Here is a 7,238-nt window from a genome sequence, read left to right on the forward strand (position 1 = left end):
GATGGGGCGGGGGTGGGGGATGGGGGCGCAGCAAGCGCGCATGCGCACAAGAGACCGCCCCCGCCCAGGACTGGGAGGAGACGGAGGCGGGCAGTGGGGGTGAGGAGGAAGGGGGGGTAAGGGGTATATCACATCCACTTCCGGCCCAGGCTGCAGCCACGAGGCGCTGCGAGGTGGAGCCTCTGCGAGGTGGAGGCTCCTACACGTCTAGGCGGTCCCCCAAACTGTAAGTATTTTAGGTAGTGCTTTTGGGGGAGCGGGTTTCCTGGTGTGGTGTCCATTGCGAAGTAGGGCCGGTGCCTCCACTGTGGGATCGGGGCGTTTTACGTGACTATACCTCGCTATCAAAGACAGGATAGTCGCCCCGTGCATCAGCGCACTTCCATTTTCTCTTCTTTCAGGGCCCCTATTTTCTCCCACGATGCAGCGAGCTTTAGAGCAAGCTTTGGATCGTGCGGACTATGTCATTGAAAGCGCCCAACAGAGACCCCCCAAAAGGAAATACTCATCTAGTGGGAGACAAACTCTCTATGAAAAGCTGTATGACATATATGTTGAAGAATGTGGGAAAGAGCCCGAGATTACGGAGGAATTAACGAGCAATGTGAACTTGTTAGAGAAGCTCGTTAAGAGGGAGTCGTTGCCCTGTCTAGTGGTCAACCTGCACCCTGGAAGGGAGGGCTATTCGCTGATGCTCAAGGGGAAAAATGGATCTTGTTCGGAGCCCATTCGGTTGTCTTATGAAAAGGGGGAATTGCTGGAATACTTGGACGCAGAAGAATTACCTCCTGTTTTGGTGGATTTCCTGGAAAAAGCTCCAATTAACCTTTTTCACTGTGGGTGTGTCATAGCAGAAATACGGGACTATAGGCAGTGCAGTAATACGGAAGGCCCCCGTTACCAGAGCAGGCACATTCTCTTACGTCCAACGATGCAGACGTTAGCCTGCGACGTAGAGTCCATCGTAGAGGCCAGCGGTGACCAGACGTGGACCCAGGACGACAAACTTTTGCTCGAGAGCCAGCTGATCTTGGCCACAGCCGAACCACTGTGTCTCGACCCCTCTATATCAGTAGCCTGCGCCGAAAACAGGCTGCTCTTTAACAGGCAGAAGATGAACAGTCACCCGATGAGGAGGAACTTCAAGCGGTATTCTACAGCCTCCCTGAATCGCCGGCAGGAGATGCCTCCTCGTCCACTCCCTCCCGAGCTGAGTGCGTGGACCGCTTGCAAAAAAATCAGAGAACGTCAAGCGGGCCAGCAGTATGACCTCAAAATTTCCAAAGGAAAATATGTAGATATGTGGAAACGGCGGCCCTGTGAGTTGGCGGTCCCTTCAGAAGTGGATGTGGAGAAATACGCTAAAGGGAAGAGGTCTGTCAAACGTGATGACTCACAGCCAGCAGCCCGGCCCGCCCTGAAGCTAAGAGATGGCTCTGCGCTTGGCCGTGAAGCTGGCGCTCAGTCCCCGGCAACAGAGCCGACCTTCGTGCAGCCGCTTCACGATCCACTTTTCTCTGCGCAAAGAAGGTCACATAAAGAAGCCAGACGTGAGAGGCAGATGTCACCCTGCCACTTCTCCACAGACGACTATTTGAACAGTTACCTATGCGGGCCAAAGACTGACGCCGGGAGGGTCGTCGGTGGGTCCGAGGAATTGGCCCAGAAGAACAACACCAGAAGTCCCGTCAGGACAAGCCCCACCCCCAGCCCCAGCCCCAGCCCCAGCGCCTCAGCCACTGTGAGCCGACCTCCAGGGGAGGACACAGAACAGCCTCAGGCCGTGCCAGGTCAGCCCTCAGCACTGGGGAGGGGAGTCCAGCACGCACCTCCAGCCATCAGACTGCCCTCGAGCTCAGGAAAGAGTTCCTCGGGCAACAGTCTCCCGCCACAGCGGGCAAGCAGCCTCTGTGAATCTCCATTTCCTGCTCCTGCTTCTAGGCCACCAAGTCTCTCCCAGGAATCCTCCGTGGGAGTGAACCGAGTCAGCACGCTTCCCGCGGCCTCCCAGTCCGCTGCCAGCTCATCGCCAAGAACCCCGGCCACCCAGGTCAGGGCCAGCCCTGCTGGCCTCAGTGTCGTCAGGGTGGTGGGTCCTGTCGGTGGAGCCCAGACTGCGGTGAGAGGGTCCAACCCCGAGCAGGGCCCCGCCGCCGGGGCCTCGGCTCCTGCGGGAGTCAGGCCCAGCAGCCGGCCAGCAAACGCACGGCCCGCTGCCCCGCAGGCTCCTTCTCAAAGAGGTGTTCGTTTTTTTTTAAAAACCGCCTCAGGTCTCAGGCCCTTGACCCTAGTCCGGCTTCCACAGGGTTCGTTCATCCTGAACACCCAGCAGCCAGCCCAGCAGCCAGCCCAGCAGCCGCAGCAGTGGCTCTGCCAGTTGATGCCCGAGCAGGAAGTCGAGCAGCCGTCCGCTTCTCGACCTCAGGAGCCAGTGCCGCAGGGGTCAGGGGCACAAGGTTCAGCCAGTCAGAGGCCAGCCTTATCTGCCCGGCAGGCTGTTGTCATCAACCTCAGCGAAACGGGACGTTTTCTGCAGGCCGAGACCGCTGTGCTGTGTCAGCGTGGCTGTGCCCAGACAGGGCCCGGGCAAGGCCTTCCCCAGCAGAGGGTCCAGCTGTCCACTGCCAGCCAGCAGCCGCTGCAGCCCCGGCAGGTACAGTTGAGGATCGTGCAGCACCGTCGGGCTGTGGCAAGAGCAGCAGCCCCCACAGCTCAGCCAGGTGGGGGCCAGCAGACGGCCAGCCGGTCAGAAGGCGACAAGAACGGAGGCCCGCCCAGCACTCCCGACCCCTGAGTCTTGCGCTGTGTTTTCTCTTTTTGAAACCGCAGGAGCTCTGACCCGAGTGATTTGCAGTCTTTACTTCACTTTTGGTTATTTTAAGGTGGCAGTTTTCCCACTGTTCGGTATGCAGGCTTTATACGGAAGCACAACCCCATGATTTTTACATAGAAACGGGAGTTGATTTCATCAACTGGGGTTGTTTTGCTCATGTCATTGCTTTGGTGGTGGTTGTTGACATAGTGATTTTCTTCCCCTAGAGGAACATGTTCGTTGTTGTATTTCTGATTTACCACAAAAACAATCTTAGTTGTTGCTTTTTTCTTTATCATTCTTAGAAAACGTCATCGCCTCTTTTTATAGTGTTTATATACAAAATACTAAATAGTGCCGTAGCTTTGCCAGGTCTGTGGAGATTGAAATTAAGCCTACCGGTCTATACACGTCCCAGAACTTCCTTTGTGCCCATTGGTGTAAAAAAGAATATTTGCCTATCTCTAACTTTTGGGCACGGTGCCTGAATTCCATTTCTCAGAGATGACTAGTGGTGATGAGGATAATTACATCTGTAAATTCTCTGATCATCCTGGATGATACAGATCTTGTTTTATGGTACCAAATGCCTTTCAAAAGGTGAATAGTCAGTTTATTTTACTCTAACATGTTATTCTCCCTCCCCACCCCCAAAGGAGAACCTTTTCCTTTAAGTGTAGAGGAATTTGCCCCTTTTCTCAAATTTTTGCAAGGCTCATGTCATTTGGCCTGGCTCTAACGCTATTCTTACACATTATTGTAATTTTTATCTTTTTTCTTTTTTTAATCAGCGGTTTGTTCTCCGACCTTCCAACATCTGTACTTGTTCTTTTAAGTTAAGTTCATGTTCTCTGCCTTCCCTGTGGTCTCGTGAGATTTGGCAGCATTTCCTCCTCACTGGACTATTTGAAAACTTACGAAAATGCTTTGTTTACTTTCCATCTCTCTAGAGTTATCTTGCCATTTAGTTTCTGTCACGTCTTCCACCCGGACTCCGAGACTGTGATAGCAGGAACTGAATCTCACATTTCTTTTCTTCCCCAAGAATCCTGCACAGCACATCTTACGCAACAATACTTAATACGTATTTGCCAGGTACGTGCGATATACTGAATCTATGTGGTTCTATAGAAGTGGTTCTCTGTGGCTTTTTCCAAGTGTCCAGCACGTGTAGTCATACAGCCCTACCAAGCAGGGTGGATCCAGGTGTACGGAGCTGAAGCTCACATCCTCGGGTGTCACCCAGTCTCAAATCCACAAATGGCAACACTGAATGGAGAGTCATTTCTCCAGACTCGGTGACCTCTCTCCCAGAGTTCGGGACTGGCCCCGCCCAAAGAGAAGCTGCTAGGGGCGGAGGCACACTAGGGCCACGGCCTCCCAGGTTCGGGCACTTGCTGCACCCATCCAGGTCGTCCTCTTCCTCATCCAGGTCCCTGACGTGGGCCTGCAGATGGCCTGGGGAACTGCTACTGCCGGGTGTTGGGGCGGGGGTGGGGGCGGTGACCCCAGAGTGATTTCTGTTGTAATGTTCTAAAGTGCATGAAATCCAGACGAGGCTCATTTGAAACTTCTGAAAGCATTTCTCTAAAACAATGGAACGGCACTACCAGTCATGTTGAAACTGTTATTTTAAAAAGAGGAATGGTTTGTAAAATTCTTCCATTAGTTAAGCAGCGCATCGCAGGAAGCGTACCATCTCAACTACTTAAAGTTACATGTCACACAACAGGTCTGTGGAATTGTTTTCATCTTGCAAGAGTGAAACTCGATCCCCAGTGAGCACCAACTGCCCATTTGCCTCTCCCCTAGCCCCTGTCAACCAGCCTTTTAGTTTCTGTTTCTGAGTCCGACTGCTTTAGATACTTGGCATGAGCGCAGTCATACAGTATTTGTCATTTTGTGACTGGCTTCTTCCACTCAGCGTGATGTCCTCGAGGTTCATCCGTGTTGTAGCATGCTAGCTTTTTAAAAATGGTTTCACTCTCCATAAGAAATGCCGAAGCGACCTAGGAACTGTTAAAAACATCTTTCGGCAGAATGCTCTTGGGTAGTTTTTCATTTAGTTTCAAAGGTTTGTGCAGAGTATGCGAGATGCCATTTTTACAGTTTGTTTGGCAAAACAATGTTAGCGGTACCTAAAAACGATGCTTGTCACACCTCTATTGAGGACATACATGGGAGACGTCCAAGTGTGCGGAATGGATTCGGGGCAGACCCGAGGGCCCAGCTGGTTGGCCCCGGCCCTCCTGTCACAGGCTCCCGTGCCCTCAGTGCCCCCGCAGAGCCCATGTCCTTCTCTCCAGGCTGCAGTCAGTCCGCAGGCCTCAAAAAGGCACTTCTGGGTCGTCTTGTTTTCTCTCTTTATAATATCATTTACATTTTTTAGCACTCTGGCTCATTTGCAAAAAAGTAAATAGCTAAAGGTTTGAAAAGGAGTTGTGTTTGTTTGGCTTTCAGGAGTCCCACAGTGGGATCCACCCCTCATGCTCCCTCCTCCCACCCTCCACCCCCCGTCCCTGCGCCCTCAGTCTTTTCTCCTGTCCTGTTTCAATGGGACTCAAAAGATCCCTGGACTTTTCTGTTTTCTTTCTTCCCTTTCCTTTTATTGAGTTGTAATTTACATAAGGAACAACTGTTGTAAAGGGTGCAGTTCAGTGGCATCTACTAATTTACAGTGTTTTGCCAACACCACCTCTGTCTGTTTCCAAAACAGTTTCACCACCCCAAAAGAAACCTGTGGGCATTAAGCATTCGGTTTCCATCCTCCCCTCCCCAGCCCCGGAAACCACCAGTGTGCTTTCCGTGTGGATGGACTTCCTCATTCTAGATATTTCCTGTCAATGGAATCGTACATCTGGAGCGGAATCATAGGGGCCCTTGGCGTCTGGCCTCTTTCCTGTGGCATGATGTTTTTGAGGTTCATCCGCATGAGGTCGTAACATGTATCAGTGCTAATTCCCCGTTATGGCTGAGTCATGGCCCATCGCTTGCATACACCACGTTTTGTTCACATGGTCTCCCTTGCTGTGCATTGAGGTTGCTTCTGCCTCTTGGCTGTTGTGAACGATGTCGCTATGAACGTTCGTGTACGGGTGTTTGTGTGCCTCTTACATGTTGTTTTGTCACAAGTTTGCAGCCTGTCTACATAAAGTCTGTTTTCCCTGAGTGCACGTGCCTGTTTCTCTGTTGCCCTAACCAAACAAAAGGAAATTTGGTCAGGCAGTTCCAAAGAGAGGAGCGAAGAGACAGGAGACCCGTGATTCTTGCTGGAGGAGCCCAGCTGTCCCAATGCGCTCTCGATCCTGGAAAAGAAGCATTTTTGGTCGACTTCAAACCCACAGCTCAGTTATGCCATCTGAGTGACGCTGAGCCCGTGCGGGCTTCACGTAACCCGTCCTGGACCTCTTTGAGAACGGTGCCCGCGCTTTTCAGTGGGTCAGTGAGATGTCCGATCGCAGAGAAGCGTTTGCTCTCGGCCTCGGGACCTGAACGCAGAATCTCACCAGATTTGATGTACTTCCTCCCTCTTGCCCTCTACCTGGTTCTTTCATGTACTGCGTGGAGACACCCGCTGAACTAGCGCTTGCGTAGTGTGGCGCTCCCTTCACAGGCAAGCAAATAAAATCAGCTTTGTTTCAGACGACCTGTCTGTGGTCTTTGTTTATATCCTTCTAATAACCCCCATGGAGATGGGTGATACGATGCAACTGCCACGCTAACGAAGGGAAAAGAATCTCACCCTTAGATTAAAATCCCGGAGGATATATTTATTCAAACCACTGTGTAGGGTGGACTTCCCATGTTCCCGGTAATGCGTTAGGCCCTAGGTGGGATGGGGAGGATACAGATAACCAAAGAAAGGTACAATACCTCCTGAGAATCTTAATTCAAAACCCGTGTTATCTTATACTTGAGAATTTAAGCTAGATTCCCACGACGATACAGCCTCAATAGTGTAATGAATGTTACACATGTAAAGATGGGTACACGGTAGAGAATGGGAAATAGCAGAAGCCTCAAGATTTTAGCGGCGTATTACCTGCCACAAGTCAGAGGTCAGAACACAGACCGCGGAGACGAGGGAAAGATGATTCCAGAGAGAAGAGTATTGCCCGGCCCACGAAGTCCAGGTTTGTGTATCTGCATAGAGAATTGGTACATATTTGTTAATGGTACATTTAAAAATTCTATTATTCCGTTCTAGATTTCCGTTAGACAATTTAGGGGAAAACACCCAATTCTCCCATGAAATTTCACTTCTTTCTTAAAAGCAATAGAAACATGTCAGGTTCCTTTCTGGACAGACTGTCTCCAGGGTCCCATTTCCACGTTTCCCACCTTCCAAGCGATAAGCAATAACGGCCTGCGTTTCTGTTGTGTGCTGCCTCCTGAAAGCACCATGACCACCCCTATCCCCCCCCAC

General features: G+C 51.3%; 1 pseudogene; it reads left to right on the plus strand.

The window, feature by feature from the left end:
• Positions 1–391: 391 nt before the first annotated feature.
• LOC102894897 lies at positions 392–2,794 on the plus strand (annotated as a pseudogene).
• Positions 2,795–7,238: the final 4,444 nt, after the last annotated feature.

This window comes from Pteropus alecto, unplaced genomic scaffold, assembly GCF_000325575.1.
Source record: "Pteropus alecto unplaced genomic scaffold, ASM32557v1 scaffold23, whole genome shotgun sequence".
Classification (NCBI taxonomy): Eukaryota; Metazoa; Chordata; class Mammalia; order Chiroptera; family Pteropodidae; genus Pteropus; species Pteropus alecto.